This window comes from Falco cherrug, chromosome W, assembly GCF_023634085.1.
Source record: "Falco cherrug isolate bFalChe1 chromosome W, bFalChe1.pri, whole genome shotgun sequence".
Lineage (NCBI taxonomy): Eukaryota > Metazoa > Chordata > Aves > Falconiformes > Falconidae > Falco > Falco cherrug.
In genome coordinates this window covers 4,231,421-4,249,176 of record NC_073719.1, presented here as the reverse complement: position 1 = coordinate 4,249,176, position 17,756 = coordinate 4,231,421, and the positions used below count along the sequence as shown (strand labels likewise).

The window sequence follows — 17,756 nt, the reverse complement described above, 5'->3', positions numbered from 1 at the left end:
TTGAAGTGTATGGTATGTTGCCCTGCTAGAGGAGTTGAAACAGAAAATGTGTATTATACTGTGATTGCTCTGTTTGGAGAGCCAGAATGGTAGCACCAAGTGTGTGAACTTGACAGCAGCTTCTCCATTCAGCCTTTGTCATTGTCCATGACTCTGCCCAGTTTCTCATGCTCTTCATCTGTTCAGTGTCTTTCCCCATATCAACTTTTCCCTAATAACTAATATAACCTAAACCTAATAACCTAAAACCAAGGTTTTTTCCTTGCCATTGACCTTGTCACTAATGTTCACTCCTTAATCGCTTCAAGATTGCAGTCTTCAAATGTATTCTATGTGGTTTTATGCTTTAAGGTTGAGGACTGATTCTAGTCTACAATGTAATAGTATGCTTACTGAACAGCATATTTTGCTGGGAATATATAGGGTATGAGAGAGAGACATCTGATATATGTATTTGTTGTATGCCTTTGTCTGTTGAAAAGACTGTCCTTGATTTAAAGTATCTGAATGGTAATATTAATTTAGTTGTAAGGTTTTTGTCCAGTTACTGAAATATCCAGAACATTTCATACATCCTTTTTTATCAAGTTTAAAGGATCAAGGAATGAGCTGATAGTATTGTCAAGAATAGTGCTCCAGTATTATGAAGGAGATGATACCACCTGTTTTGGTGATTGACTGGATAACAAGCAGAAATTAATTCTAAATAAAATATAAGAATAAATGCAGTTTATTATATTACAGTATAAAGGAAAATAGCATGCAATATGATAAAAGGAAATAGTACTAGTTATTATGCACAATATGATAAAAGAGCAATAGAAGCAAAGCATCAGATTGTTACTGCAAAGTGTCACAGAGACTAAGAAAAGGATACATCACCAATCACCACCTTAACATCATCCAGGCCCACACTTTGGCTGGGAAGCCCTGTTGCAGCCTGTGCCAGGAGTCTCTCTGTAACTGGGAAAATTCCTTCATAGCGCATCTACCTGTAGGTGAGGCTTCTGGCGAGTCCTGGAGCTTGCTCACCTTTATACTCAGCGAAAAACAAAAATAGTTTACACACCTAGTGTATGCAAAGTTTTAAGTTTAGGCTAAGTGCAGGTGTGCACTGTCACATGATTCATAAGTTTCACACATGCTAGGAACATTAACCAGATGCCCAAGCATAGTGGAGATATTGTCATGACACAGCTGCACACAATATTTATTGTCTGGGTGGTCCTGATCATGTGTTGCTTGTTCAGGGGGCTCAAGACAAACACCACCTGCTCATTAAAGTTGTCCTTGAGCTCCCTGAGCTCCCTGTCCAAGTTAAGTGATCCCTAATTAAAGACAAATGCTTTTTCATAAGTAGTAATCAATTTAATAAATTTTCACCACACTGCCTGATTTGGAAAATAAGAAATGTTTGTCTGGTGATTATTTCTTTTTGTTTTGTGTTCTTTTCCTTTATTTTAAAAGGTTATCTTTGGAAGATGCACTTTACAAAGTTGAGTAGTGAAAAGCAAAACTTAAGTTTTCAGTTCTTGATATTTTTATTATGAGAACATGGCTGATGATTCTTGGCACGTTTTTCTCTCTTTTTTTTTTTTTAATTGATGAAAAGCCAAATACAATCTGCAGTGCCTTTTACGGAATGCTTCACCATACCAACAGTACCTTTTGTATTTAAATGAGTGCTTAATTTCTTATCAGATTACTTGTAATATGATATCTATATGTAATATAATGTATTTGAAGAAAAATTATAAATGCAGTCCCCAATTTCAGGAAGTGGAATAGTAATAATTAATATATCGTTTCTCCAGTTCATAGGACAATATTAAAGTAAGTACATTTTTTAACATTTGTTTAGTTTGGGGTTTTCTTCATCAACTTTCCTGAACTGATGTTTTGTCTGATTGCTTCTATATTTTCAGTGATTACAGTATGCTAGAACAGTAGTTCAAAAGGATTTTTGTTGAGTCCACAGATGTGATTTTGACAGAAGATATATTTGACTACTGATTTTTTTGGAAGACAATCTTTGGTTTAGTGATCACACATACCAGTCACAGTCCATTTAACCTTAAATGTGTATCAACCATGCATCTAAGGAGGAGTGTGGATGTGAAGTATTGTCATTGCTTTTAGTGGCTCATCTTCAGTTGTGGTAATTGTCTAATATTCCAGAGGAAATTAAGGGAAAAATTTCAACTCTACTTCTGATTTCCCCCTTTAAAAAAAAACAACAAAAACACAACATTTCTTGATCCTTTCAAGTGGCTTTTTGAATCCTTTAAAGAAATAAGTGGTCTTTTGTGATAGATGCTCTTTTGTTTTGTGTAAACTTAATAATTTGATTTCTATCCCATTCTGTCTCATTTTACTCCAGTGCAACTTGGCACAATTCAGGATGCTTCTTTTCTTGTTATACAGCTTTCCTTGTTAATGATACCAGTGAAAGCTTTAACAGCAGAGTATAACCAATGGCAAAAAAAGAAGTGCTGAAAGTAACCACTTACATGTAAGGTATACTTGTATAAACTTCTGCAAAGTCCCATTCATCTAGGCATCTTAAACTGTGTATATATTGAATGTCTGCTATTTTGTATTATTATGCTGTAACTATTTAAATATTTCCCACAATAGCATGTATGTTTCATTTCTGTATCCTTTTAGCACTTTCCATTCTAAATTCACTTAGAACTAAAGTGAATTATACTATAACTTAATATTATGATTCTGGACAAATAAATGCATAATTGGTATCACCATTCATCAGTCAGAAAAGAACTGTTAGCACATCTCCTAAAATGTTTTGCCCTAAATAAAAGTTCATTATGCTGTTACCCTCCTTCAGTTTTTTTCCTTTCTGTGCTTGTTTCTTCTCCTTCTATTTGTACTTCCTTTTTAAGACAGAGCTACTTTGTCAAAGAATGTTGTCTTCATTTCGTCTTTTAAGAAGCTGATATATTTTCTATCTTTGCAAGTACTGCTAATAAGCTAACAATAATTTACTCAGACATATTTTAACCATACTTCCTTTGAATTTTTGTATATCATTATTAATACTTCACAGAAGTGCTTATATTATGATGTACTAGCTGAAACTTTGAAATAAACCTTTTAGCAGTAAGCCCATTACACTCTAATAAAAATCTAGGTTGGATTTAACAAGGGTCAAGATTTCAGGTAAGAAAAAGTAGTAAAAGATGCTTCAGTTTATTTTAACAGCACAGGAATCCAGATCGCTTATTGATCCCAAGAAGCACTGAGACAAGTGGTAGCTTTTATAGTTGTTAGGAATTATCAGTACAAATTCCTTAGTTCTTAAAAGTGCCTTCTGTACATAAGCATCAGTGCTAACTGATTTCACTCTTGTTGCAAGGCTGATGTGGCTAGACACTGAAAACAGAACCATTCGGAATCTAAATGTGAGTAATTTGGTCTTTCATTTGTGGAGACTCCTAAAACAGTTTACACTGCATTATCATTAGTATTCTGGTAGAATTTATATTTTGTTTCCTGTTAAGGACCCGTTGGTACCTTTCAACCCAGTAAAAATTATTTTTAAATGGATACATTGACTCATTTGAATATTTTTAAGCCAGAAGAAGCTTGGGGTTTTTAGCATTTCTAAAATGACAAAATGTGTTGTAGACAGCAAATGGTGAATTCCAATACTTTGTCATTTGGGCAAACTGAAATGCATTTTCAGATGAACATTAAAGTCACTTCAGTTTCTTTCCAAGTTCATATACTTGCTGCATATCATGATCAAGCTAGAAAAAAAATATTCTTCTTTCTTATAAATATTGTTGCTCTATTAAATAAATTCATAGTTCATGTGCTCTGTAAGCCTGTCTCTAAGAATGGTCAGCCTCAAATGCTTCTTAGAGGTATGTAGACCAAGTGTATGACATTGATTGAATTTGGAAAATACTTGTTCTTGGTTGCTGTTCATGAATAAGTTGCTGGCTTAAAGTAAATGAATTGAAACCACATGTTTTATCTGGGTAATAATACCTGAAGATGTTAGGTTTCTTTACTAAAATATGTAATTAGTTTAAACTTTGAGCTATTTGCTTAATAATATTCTTGGGATGATCTATTTTTATTGGCTTGCTGAGTTGCTTTGCTCAACCATTCTTACTTGTTCCCAGGTCATAAGATTTATTATTAGAAATCTTAGAGCATTTCTCTAGTACAAAATTATGTGTATTATAATGCAAATAATATTTTGCAATCAAAGCTTTGGCTTTTTGGCTACCTTTCTGAGGGAAGGAAAAAGAAGTTGCTGCTAAGAATTTGAATAGAGTTATAGTGCTTGTATAAAATTGAAGAGTCTACTGTGCTTACATCTTCTGTGTCCATCTTTCTACCTATTGTTTGTTTTGAAGGAGAAATTACTTAGTTGAAAATGTCTGAATCATAGAATCATTTAGGTTGGAAAAGACCCTTAAAATCATCAAGTCCAACTGTAAACCTAAAACTGCCAAGTCCACCACTAAACCATGTCCCTAAGTGCCATGTCTACATGTCTAATTACTTCCAGGGATGGTGACTCAGCCACTTCCTGGGCAGCCTGTTCCAATGCTTGACAATCCTTTCAGTGAAGAAATTTTTCACAATATTAAATCATTCTTTTCTAGTCAGAAGGGGAGAATCTGAATTACTAAGAAGGCTAAATGCAAGTTTGCAATGCTGAAATAGACACTAATGAATGAACCTTAAATGAACCTAAATAGGAATAGCAGAAATACTAATTTCATAAATTTACTAATAGAGCATGAATGTCAGACTGTCTTATTAGTTTTGTTTCTGATTTTAGTAATGGCCAGTTCATTTCTTATAAGTGCGGGCCTGTCAGCATTTCAATTTTAAACCTTATTTGCAGAGGTTATAACTTGGCAGTTCTACATTTCTTTGGGCAAAATATTAGTACACAGACCTGAATCCACAATGCAAATTTTATTTTTACAAAGCTTTTAATTGCTCTTTCTCAATTTCTGGTACTATTTATTTACCTCTAGAGCTGCTAAATTGACTAATTTAAAACTTTTTAACAAGCATTTGACTCGTAAAATTAGAATTTAAATTTTACCTCTGCAAAATTAGGAAGTGGAAGCAACCATATCTTAAACTGTATAAAACAGTTTAACTCTGCATGATTTCTGGTTTTTTTTGCAAAATATCAGTATTATGCCAAATTATTATTATTTTAATAGGAGTTTCTATATAAACATGTGCATAGTAGTTGCTTTTACATTCCTAGCATCTGGTAGTATTTTGCTTAGTAACTGTACTATATATCACTAGGAAATTCTGTTTGTGACATTTGATTTTTGCAAGTGTAGTGATTCCTACCTGAAAAAGCTTTAACTGCTTTTTTTAAAAGCAGCTGCCATAAATGCATTGACCCATTGTCTTATGATATGTGCTGTCCCTTCACTAAATAAGGGTTAGTGATTTCTTTCCTGGGAAGATGTGGCTTCCTATTCTGATACACAATCTGCAATACTATTGAATGGGAATCACATACTCAGGATAAGGTATTTAACACTAAAGTGTCAGAAACCGATAGTGGAAATTGAGAATTCTGGATAGTGAGGGGTCATGATAATCACAGGGGGTGGGGGGAAGAGTTGTATGGGTTTCTTCAAATATGCCAGTGAATCTGAACAAAAACACACCAATGAATTTTATCATGTGTATGTAGTATATTTGTGTCATTAAAATTTTGCTCTAATAATAGTACAGACTGCTACCTCCCACAGCTCTTAAACATAAGCTTAATTTGGGAGGACTCAATTTTTTTTGGTCAAGATTTAGAGACAGTAATTCTCTAAGTAAAAGGGATTTTATTGTGACATGTAATTTAATGTATTTTGAACTCAGTAGTTTCGCTGATTTTCATCTCTGAACAAACACTGCTTTTAAAACTACTAATCTCAAAATTTGTGTAATATAAAGCTATAAATACTATAACTATATACTTTATCAAACAAAATACTTTATAAAGTTATGAAATCAACTGCACTGTATTTAGGAGACATTTAATGCTTTTATGAGAAGGTTAAGGTTTTTCCCTTTTGTTAAAGGAAAACCTTTTACTGAAGTAATTATTTTTGTTAAAATTGGAGATTTGAAGCCCAAGCTTGTACAAAAAATATCCCCATCGCATTAAGATTTAAATCTCTTAGAGTAGCTTTCATTTCTCCTGTTAAAAGAGAGGCTCAAATGCTTCACTTTTTCCAAAAGTCATACATTTATCCAGATGCTGCAAGTTGACATGGAATTAAGAATTGCTTGGAGTCCATTAAAGGCTATTAAATATAGCAACTCACTTTTTATTCAGAAAATCCATGAGCTGTAAATCACTGTGTTTTGCAGAAGCATTCTGGGGAAATGTTACCACATCTTTGAATAGTACCATATTTTCCCTCAAGTACTGCTGTTGCTCAGGGTTGGAGTTAGGATATTGGCCTTGCTGGGCCTTTCGTCTCCCTATGTGTTGCTGTTCTTGTGAACAGTAAGGATCATGCCTTGCTTTGTAAGTTCTTTAAATCTGATAGGTTTTACAATCCTGATCAAACAGTTGGAAGGCTGTTTTACAAGGAATTGGAAGACTGGAGGAATTTGATTGCCCATGTTGGTAATGTTGATGGAATCCTTTCCACTGAAAAATCAGGCTTGCTTATCTTGAAGTATAACTGTACTTCACATTTCAATATTATGTACCAGAACTATTTCAGGTACAAAAAAATAACGCAGAAGTATTAACACCACACTTTTTTCAGTCTAATTTAATTTGCTGAAAAGTAACAGTAGATTAGCCCAGCAGGACACCACAAAATGTGGTTAAACTGCTGCTGATAGCCAAGCTAGTTTTTAGAAGCTATGCAAATTTCTCTCTAGCCAGGCTGATTTTCAGTATAAAGAAGTCCGCATCATACAATGCAAAAAAAAAAAAAAAGAAGAAAAAAAATTCATTTTATTTTTCAGTAATTTCTACCAATCCAGATGTACTGGTAGCATTAGGAAAAGAAGAGCTAATTCTTTTTGTTAAGAGATGATAAACTTTTGTTAAAAAAATGAAAAAAGTATATACAATTGCTAGATTTTCCTATGACTACTCCTGTGGTGGACTACTGCTAAGATACTGTGTATGTTTCCTCAGGCATTATTGTTTTAATGTTTTTCTTGCCTTGTATTATAATTACTAAAATTTCCTAGTTGTAATGAATGTGGTTTTTTTTAAACAAAAAAAAAACTTTATTATTTCATTTCATAATTTTATATAAAATACCATAACATTATATGTTACACAGAGGAGTCTGTATTCTTAGATGTAGAGTTCTGTGGAAATCTGCAAATATTTTGTTGAGTTTTTCCAGATTCTGCAAACTGTAGGTTAATTATTGCTTTTTTTATAGTTACAGAAAGTAAAGAATTATCTTGAAATGGTGCTTTCAGCAGTTAAGTCAAAGAATAAAAAAAAAAAAAAAAGAAGACTACCTGAAAAGGCAATACAATAATTTGGACGTATGAACGCTGTAAGCTTTTTTTTTACCACACCTTGGTTTTTTTCACTGTCCAGGAAAACTCTGTTGTGCCATTTCCTACATTTCATGTTTCAAAGAGAACAGCAGTGGCATGAGAAACAAGAGCAGATACTAAATGCTCTTATCAGAATTGAAGAAGACATGAAAAAACAAGTTGTATGTTTTCTGAAAAATGGTATTTCTAGAGTGTTGAGGTTTTTTATATTGAAGAATTTAAATATCAACAAGAGCAACTGAGCATACTAACTTAAAAACATACTACTTGTTTTGTTAAATAAATTAAACAATAACTCAGTAATGCTGTATTGGGTCTGGCTGATCCCAGTAGCAGCCCTCACAGTGCTGTGCTTTGTATTGGTAGCTAGAAAGGTGGTGGTAACACACCAGTGTTTTGGCTATTGCTGAGCAGTGCTCACACAGCATCAAGGCTATCTCTGCAACATCCCTCCCCCTCACCAGTAGGCTGGGAGTGGGCAAGATCTTGGGAGGGGACATAGTCAGGACAGCTGACCCAAAGTGACCAATGAGACATTCCATACCATATGATGTCTGCTCAGATATAAAAGCTAAGAGAAAGGAGGAGGAAGGGAGGACATTTGTTATTTATGATATTTGTCTTTCAGAGCAACCACCACCTGTACTGAAGCCCTGCTTCTTGGGAAGTGGCTGAACATTGCCTGCTGATGGGAAGTAGGGAATAACTTTTGTTTTCCTTTGCTTCTGCATGTGCGACATTTGCTATTCCTTCATTAAACTGCCTTTATCTTGACCCACAAGGCTTTTTCCATCTTACTCCCCCCTCCCCCTCCCCTTTCAGCTAAGGAGGGGAGTGATAGAGCAGCTTGGTGGGCACATGGTGTCCAGCCAAGGTCAACCCACCACATGCATATTTCAAACATGGAAAATATTGCTACAATCTGCTTATATCCTGTGATTCAAGATGTTGAACTTATAACAATAGAAAATAAGGGATTTTTTTTACTTAAGAAGAACTTTTTAATTATTTTCTTGAATTTAATTTTCTATTGCTGTCTTTTTACTATTACTTTGGATACCAGAGCATTTCAAGAACTGAAAAATAAAATGTTGAAACTAACGACATCTAAGGAAGAGCTCTTGCATGCTTTGGGTGAATTCCTAGAACATTTTCCCCTTCCACAGAATGGTGGAAGTGCTAAAAAGAAAAAGGTAAGACTTTCTTGATAACTATTAAATTTGGAATGTTCAAATTTTATTTAATTACACATAATATATTTTTAAAGTCACTAACACAGAATCATCAGTTGTATTTTGAAATAACCATAGTTCTTACAGCTGATACTTTGTTTAATTGATATTTTTCAAGTTGGCCTATATTATTTAAGGCTGTTCCCAGCTGGGTATTTTCTTTTTTAACATATATATACTTTACCAAATAAGGTGCATAGCAATATATTGTGTTTCTTACTGAACTGCAATCTGTGCCAAATTTGGAGATGATGAGGGCTTCACTGCAAATTATTCCACTTTTTTTTTTTAATGGACTAGGCAAGTGGATTCATATTTTCCTTGGCAAAGCAAATTTTAATTGTCTTAACAATTTTTTGGAACAATAATAAGGACAAGCTTTTATAATTACAGTGTAATTTAGAATTTTAACTGCCAGTCTCTCTTCAGGCAAACTGGCCCAAAAATTATCTTAAAACTTTAGGGAAAATAGGCAGTTGGGGAGTAGTTTGCATAATAAATTCAAAGTCTACTGTTACCATTTGAAAGAATAGTTACAAAATAGCTACAAAATAGATGGAGGTTGACTTGTATTTCAGACACTTTAGAACACAGAAATAAAAATAATTTCTTGAATCTGGTTCTCTGTTATTGCAGACAACCACATAATGTCTTTAATACCATAATTGAGCTCCATTTTAAAACATTATTTTTGTTACTACTGTTCCTATTGGAGTTTGTTCTAGTGCCTCAGTACTCTGGTTAGTAACTGTCTCCTAATTTCCAGTCTAAATTTATTTGTTTAACACAGTTTCATGTATTCTTACACCAGTACTGTCCTTAGAATAGCTCACTCTTGTGTTTATTTCTCCTAATGTATTTATAGACAGCAATATTATCCTCACTCTTTCTTTGTTTTGCTAACTGAACTAGCAAAGCTTTCTTGTTCTCCTTCTGTAAAATAGTTTTTCATTTCCCTGACTTATCCTGATAATGCCCATTTTCTATATTTGCTTCCATTTGGATTCATCTTTTTTATAACCTGGTAGAAACCAACATTATAAACAAAACTGCTAGCTCATAGTCGTCACTAAAGCAGCTAATTACACCCTTGTCTTTTTCTTCATGTTATTTCCAACTGATGAACCTTGAGCTTCTAATAATAATGTTAAAAGTCTTAGTTTTGCATAGAAGTACATATTTTGCATATAGAAATACCAAATGCAGTCTTTGAGGCATGATGTCCATCTTCAAAGTCATTCACATCTTATTCTATTCTATTTCAGTTCTTCCGCATATCAATGACTTCCATTTTCCTGCTATTACTAAATATGATTACCCCTACATTTTGTTCCATAATTAAGAAATTGAAGCTTCAGGGATTTAATTAAGTCTTCTTTCAATCACGTTTCCTGATTTCAGCCTGATATGTCATCTACCTATTTGCTGGTTCTTATTCATCTTACAATTGTTCTGGGACATGTCTCTTCAAACACTAATAGCTTTCCAGGTGCATTTTAAGTAGTTGTCCATTTTTCCCATATATATCATTATTGTTTCCTTAAAAATATATTTCCTATAATGAGATACATCAGTCCATTTGCTCCATATGTGTGATGTCATTGAAAAATTCAGGCTGGAAGTGACCTCTGGAGATCTTCCAATCCAACCCCATCATCAAGGTAGTGCCAATTTCAAAGTTGGATCAAGTTGCTCATGTTCATATCTAGTTGAGTTTTAAATATAAGAAACAGTTAATTCCTCTGTGTGTCTTGGAATTCTGTGGAAGATTTTACATAAAATCTTCTTCCCCAGAGCAAAATTCAACTGCTTGAATTTTCTCAGCCTATGTTATACTGACTGTCAGAACTTCTGATTAGTTAACCTGCCTTTGTTTCTTTTCTGTGCAATTTTCCTTATTAAAATCTAAAGAAAAAAATTATCACCCAAGGTGTTTGAGATTAATCTACCCTTCCCCTGATCACAGAAGCTTACCTTCTACCTTTTTTTTTTTTTTACTTAAAAGTAAAATTTATTTTGATAAATAAAATTAAAACTAATAGAAGATAAGACCTTGCTAGGAAATTTATGCTATTCATGAACTCTTAAACACAGTTTACTTTCTGATCAGTCTTTTTCTTTCTTTCCACTCCTTTTAAATTCATAGTTTCTTCTATATGTTTTGACTCAGTTGGATCTCACTGGTTCAACTGCAGATCCTCCATAATCTGCATCTATGTGATTAACTGTGAGGGCAGGAGAGACAGCCATTTTCACCTATATTATTTTCTTTAATGTGTCAAAAATACATATTGTAGGCATTAACAATGAAATTTCCTGCTACATTGATGTGGAGGAACCTATTATTCACATCTATTATCAGCTTTGTTAAACACTCTGGAAGCATAGAACTCTTAACTCTGTATGTCAGTAATTTTGCTTTGCTTCATGGAAACTTCTTGTTCTATCAATAGCTTTGTGTGACCACAGATGTGCAGGGCTGAAGCCTTTAGGGCATGATTCCACAGCAGTGTGAATGGCTCCAAACCTAGCTGTTCTTGTTCCACCCTCCTTTCACCAGACACCTGCATCTGGGAGTGGGAGGGAAAACTGAATCACAGCAGCTCAGGTTAGCTTCTGTTGCCACGGCCCAGCACCTTTAGTATAGGTAGTGACTGAGGTAAGAATTATCTTGCATTTTAAATCACAGAATCATTTAGGCTGGAAAAGACCCTAAAGATTGAGTTCAACCATAAACCTAACACTAGCAAGTCCACCGCTAAACCATGTCGGTAAGTGCCACATCTACGCATCTTTTAGATACGTCCATGGATGGTGACTCAACCACTTCCCTGGGCAACCTGTTCCAATGCTTCACCACCCTTTCAGTAAAGAAACTTCTCCTAATATCCAATCCAAACCTCCCCTGGCACAACTTAAGGCCATTTCCTCTCATCCTATCACTTGTTACTTGGGAGAAGAGACTGACACACACCTCACTACAACCTCCTTTCAGGTAGTTGTAGAGAATGATAAAGTCTCCCCTCAGCCTCCTTTTCTCCAGACTAAACAACCTCAGTTCCCTCAGCCACTCCTCATAAGACTTGTTCTCTAGACCCTTCACCAGCTTCATTGATCTTCTTTGGACACGCTCCAACACCTCAATGTCTGTCTTGTAGTAAGGGACCCAAAACTCGACACAGTATTCAAGGTGCAGCCTCACCAATGCCGAGTAAAGGGGGCAATCACTTCCTTTGTCCTGCTGGCCACACTATTTCTGATACAAGCCAGGATGCTGTTGGCCGCCTTGGCCACCTGGGCACACTGCCAATTCCTATTCAGCCAGCTGTCAACCAGCACTCCCAGGTCCTTTTCTGCCAGGCAACTTTCCAGCCACTCTTCCCCAAGCCTGTAGCGTTGCATGGGGTTCTTGTGACCCACTGCAGGACCCGGCACTGAGCCTTGTTGATCCTTATACAGTTGGCCTTGGCTCATCAATCCAGCCTGTCCAGATCCCTCTGCAGAGCCTTCCTACCCTCAAGCAGATCAACACACCCACTCAACTTGGTGTCATCTTCAAACTTACTGAGGGGTACATTTAATCCCCTCATCCAGATCATCAATGAAGATATTAAACAAAATTGGCCCCAATACTGAGATTAAAAAGTATCTCAGATAAAAAGATAAGAAATATGAAAAGTCATTTGTTGAGCAATATTCTTTATGCAAATCTATTTCATGAAAGAAGTTGCCTTTCAGGTTAAATAAATGCTGAGCAGCCTGCTTAAAAGTGACTTTATAAGCATTAATTAGAGATGCTGTTATATTGATGACACTTAAAATATGTAAGTAATACAATTTTATAAAACAGCATACACAATGTGTATTCTAGACCTAGCAAATTATGTTTATTAGCCCTATGAGAGTGCAAACATCTTTACACTAATATCCTTAGGATTTTATTCTTTGTATATCACTTTTAGTAATTACTGAAGTCATAAACTAATTTCAACTTGGAAACATGAATATTCAGCCTACTACCTAAGTTAAAATAATATTTTGGGGCAGAGAAATGCAACAGCTGAGGCTACAAAGTATCTTCATGATTGCTTCAAGGAAGCTTTTGCAGCTCCTTAGTGTAGATTCTATTTCCTCAGCCTAGTATCAAGATAAAGGCACAAAGATATGCATTATTGAGCCCTAGCTCCAATATGGTTTGCAAGATTTCCATGGAGCAGGCAGTATATCCCCCTTTTTGAAGGTGATAATATCAAGAACTGTGATGGAAAAAGGAGCCAGAATTTGCCTTTCATGAATTCTTCTTTATTGCCTGTATCCCTCTTCTGTTCTAGAAGCGGAGTTTGTGTAAGGTTCTGCACATCTGTTAATGTCTTAGGACTTAAGTCAGCCCACATTCAACAGCAGTGTTGAGTAAGCAGCCACCAGCCACCGATGCTGTATTATCTCCTTTATTTTGTTGAATTTGAAGTGGATGGGGAAAACTGATAAAATTGAAAAATAAAAGAAGCAGGTTCACCATGCAACAGCACAAGCAGTTTTGTTGGCATTATTGCCTAAGGAATCTATATCAATTTATAGGCAAATGGCTTGATTTGCTTGCTGCAAATGAAAACAAATAATTTTCTAATGGATTGCTGTACAAATGATATTTTATCAAGGAATAATTTTTCCCCTAGCTGATTCTGTTTCTTAAACTTGGCCATTTTTTTAAATTAAAGTCAAGGTAAGAGTAAACATATTCATTGGAAAATAATGAAAAAATATTAAGTCACTATGAACTGAAGTCTTGAGCTGTGTCAACTTTGCAGCTCATTGTAAACATTTTCTACAGTTCAAGAAAAACATTATTATTTTTCCTAGCAGATCATATTCACAGAATGTTTTGCACTGTACTGAATGTATAAATATGATGTACTTGGTTTTATTTAAATGTAAACCCAGGTAGATATACTATAATCACTTGATATTAATCTTAACATTTTTTTAATTATTAGTTACATTTAAAGTTTATGATATTGAACTGGTGGATGAATTATTAAAAACCTACCTTGTATTTGTGTCATGGCTGAATGTAAGTAAAAGTCTTCATCTGTTGCGTACTATGCAATGAAATAATTGTGTGATTATTTTTCTTTGTCAATTAAGACTTTTTTCCTATTTAGTATTGGTTTTCTGTTAATATGGCTGGGGGGTGGTTATACTTGCAGAACTCTTATGAAAAGCCAGCTGTACAACTGATAACACTGCATGAAATTTTAGAGGTAAGATGGCTTTGTTATGTAAAAATTTGAGGGATTTTCTAATAATCAGATCTGATCACAATATTTTAATAAGATAAATAACAATATATGACATTCAGTTAAGATAGTTAAATGAAAAATAGAATGTTTAAGAATGTTATGTCAGATTTCTATTTTAATTCCTATCAAATTAGCCTCCCAATTTCTTACAAGAGACATGGCAATAATTTAGATAATTAAATCTTCGGTTTGAGCTGGAGAATGATTATCCTGTATTTCTTAATTTTATAATTATTTTAAAGAAGTTTTATGAACCTTAATGGATCATATTAGGGGAGACAAATGCTGTGCTTAATAAAAAACTGAAGTATTCCATTTCATGTTATATTTTGTACTGTTTCAATAAAGTATTTCTGAAATGTAATACAAAAACAGTTATCGAGGGACCAGTTAATGTGTAGTCTCTTGTATTAATTGGATTATCTTCTCATATGAGGAAATTAATGAATCTGATACATGTATTTCTAATCAATTTTATAAATATGCCAACATTGCTCAGTGTGTATTTTTAATCATGGTGTAATTTATGATTTTTTAATTGCAAAGCATAATTTTGAAGGAGCATTAAAAATCTTTTCACTAGCATTGTACCTTCACTTTGAAGTGAAATTTCCTGTTCCTCCTCCATCCTCACTCTTTAGACAGTTCTAAGCATCTGTGTGTAAGACCTCTTGGGGGGAAGGGGGGAATTTTTTTTCTGAGGGAAAACTTGATGAATAACAGCTTTCTGGTATTAGAACGCTATGATCCGGTCACTATGACATTGATGTACTTTAAAGCCCAGACACTGAATCTATACTTACAACATCATCAACATCATTTTATGTGCATCAAGTATCTCAGCATGCCTATTAATGCCAAATTAGGCAGAGCTTGAAAATAGATCAGAATTTAAAATAGCCCCATTTCCTATGGAAATAAGATTTTAAAGCTCTTTTAATGATTTATAATTGCTCTTCAAATTTTTAAAATAATATTAATCTCCTCAAAATGTGAACACATCCAAGTAATGTCTGATTTCCATTTGGAAGAACATACTATTTCCAGAAATTCAGACTTATTTTAATTATCTTGGCATAAACTGTGAATGTCCCTTATCTTTGTTTTATGGTTGTTTTTTTGTTGAGCAACTAGGTTCTAGCTTCAAGCGCCTGTTAAATTTCAAAACTGTTTTCTTAGCGTACAGATAATAGTTTCTTAGAGATAAATGCAAAGTAAACTTTGTATTATAATTATATTTATGATTTGCTGTTGTACACATGTAATTAATTCCCAGAATTACAACCAATGCATATGTTCCTAAATGTCTCCTCAATCCCCATGTGTTTACTTTTTAAATAATGAAAGTATACATTTTCAATAAAGCCACTTTGATAAGCTAGGTGTATATATTTATATTATTTTGGTATATCAGTACCTACTTCATTAAATTATAATAAGATACCACAGCAAGCAGTAAATTTTTTTCTTATGCAAATCTCAGATTTTTTATTATACTTTTTATTCCAGTAATGAGCTGTCTTTATTTTTAAAAAATGTGGTAATTCTTTTATTTTTAAACAGTTTGAGGATTATTCCTGATTGAGAATTTGGTGAACTAGTTTAAGATTTGAAAGAATGTTTATAATACAAATGTATGTAAAGTTATAGCCATAAAGGCTATTTTGGAATATTGGATGTCAGAAAAGTAACTGTTCATCTGAAATAATGTATTTGGAGTAAATATACTTCTTTGCCCCAATTGTGAATAACAGCCATAAACTGGAACAGTTCTTTGGAATGTCCTGAAAAAAGGATTATTATTTTTTGAAAATAGCAATGCCTGAAAAAAAAAAAAAGAGTTAAGTCTGGTAATGAAGATTTTGATGAGGTATTTTTTTTAATAGTAAAGAGGCAGGCAGAATATTTTGCACTTACTGAAATTGGGAAAGCTAGAACATTTAGAAGCTCTGAGTAGAAAGAGGAATAGAGAGAGCACCATAAGATGGGTAATATTAAATAATCTGTAGATATGTCCACAGTATTCCCTGTGAGCAATATTATGAGGGCATAAACATGATCTCCAAGAACAGAAAAAGAATGTCAAACCTGATCTTTGTTTTTAATTCCACTAATACTATATTTGGATAAGGAAGGAAGGAGAAGTAAGGGGGTATCAAGAGGAGGTAAATTGTTGTAAGGTGCTTGTCATGCCCAAACAAGAAGTGTGATATTAAAAATTTGGATAATTCATTTGAGCAAAAAGATTTGATGTGCAAAAGTAGTGAAGTTGTAAGCTAATTCTTTCCACTCTAAGATGACACAATTTTCCTAAATTTCATCTCACTAATAAGCTTAAAAAAAAATATATTCTACCATGGACATTTTTCTCTGAAAAAAACTGAAAGACTGAGGGATAAAAGACTGTTGGCAGTAAGTCACTATGGATTTGAGATAAGTAATTTCCAAAAATCTAGCTTTCTCTCTTTAATGCTTCTAACCCCCAAGTGACAGATATTGATTTAAAGATTAATTATATAAGGATTTTACCATCTTCATGTTCAGATTTTTTTTAGACACTACCTAAAATACATTAAGAATTTTTGACAGATGGTGAAAAACTTAGTCTGGATAAAAGAATAATTCTGGTTCTAATTTTTACATCAGAAAAGATATAATGAAGTTAACTGGAAGGTCTTAATTTTACTTCTACCTTGAACAGATCTTGTATTTTTCCTGTAGCCTTGTATTTCTTTCATAGGTGTCCTGGTTTCAGCTGGGGTAGAGTTAATTTTCTTCTTAGAAGCTGGTGCAGAGCTGTGTTTCGGATTTGGTGTGAGAACAATGCTGACAGCACACTGATGTTTTTAGTTGTTGCTGGGTGATGTTTATACTAAGTCAAGGACTTCTCAGTTTCTTGGGCACTGCCAGTGAGAAGGCTGGAGGGGCACAAGAAATTGGGAGGGGACACAGCCAGGACAGCTGACCTGAACTAGCCAAAGGGATATTCTTTACCATGATAGGTCATGCTAAGTATATAAAATGGGGGGGGGTTGGATGGGGCCTGCTAATCACTGCTCAGGGACTGGCTGGGCATCAGTCAGTGGGTGGTGAGCAATTGTATTGTGCATCACTTGTTTTCTTTCCTCCTTTCCCTTTGGTTTTCATTTCTCTCCCCTTCTCCCTCCTTTTCATTATAACTGTTATTGTTATTATCAGTTTTATTTTGTTTCAATTATTAAATTGTTCTTATCTCAACCCTCAAGTTTTACATTCTTTTCTGATTCTCCTCCCCATCCCTCTGAGTGAGGAGAGAGTGAGTGAGCAGCTGCGTATAGACAGCTGACCCAAATTGACCAATGGGATATTCCATACCATGGCTGCATGGTGCTTAGTTACCGGCTGTAGGCAATATAACTGTCTCTTATTGCATTTTTTTTTCTTAATTTGTTTTTAAATACTTTGTATTCTGCTATCCTTTCACCTTATTACTAATATTACAAAGTTCAAATGCTTCACTGACCCTGGATGCCTGCTTCCATGGTGACTTTGGTAAGTTGAAGAAAAAAATGTTAAATACTAAGTAGCTTCTCCGTTTTTAAAGAGAGGGGGGAAAAAAACCCACCCAAACCCCACAACAAACCCCCAAAAAACAACCACCACCTACCCCCCTAAAAAAAACCCCACCTTCACAATT

The 17,756-nt window shown here is 34.3% G+C and overlaps 1 long non-coding RNA gene across 3 annotated transcripts; it reads left to right on the top strand.

Annotated features, from left to right (window-relative positions):
* Positions 1 to 1,799: 1,799 nt before the first annotated feature.
* On the top strand, positions 1,800 to 17,317 carry LOC129734530 (uncharacterized). Of its 3 annotated transcripts, XR_008730094.1 has the most exons (6): positions 1,800 to 1,833; positions 3,377 to 3,422; positions 7,425 to 7,544; positions 8,177 to 8,243; positions 8,612 to 8,741; positions 13,988 to 17,317. It is a non-coding gene; the product is annotated as an uncharacterized LOC129734530 (long non-coding RNA). The 3 variants fall into 3 exon arrangements; XR_008730096.1 differs by having other exon boundaries at positions 1,806 to 3,422; positions 13,112 to 17,317; XR_008730095.1 differs by having other exon boundaries at positions 1,806 to 3,422; positions 10,046 to 17,317.
* Positions 17,318 to 17,756: the final 439 nt, after the last annotated feature.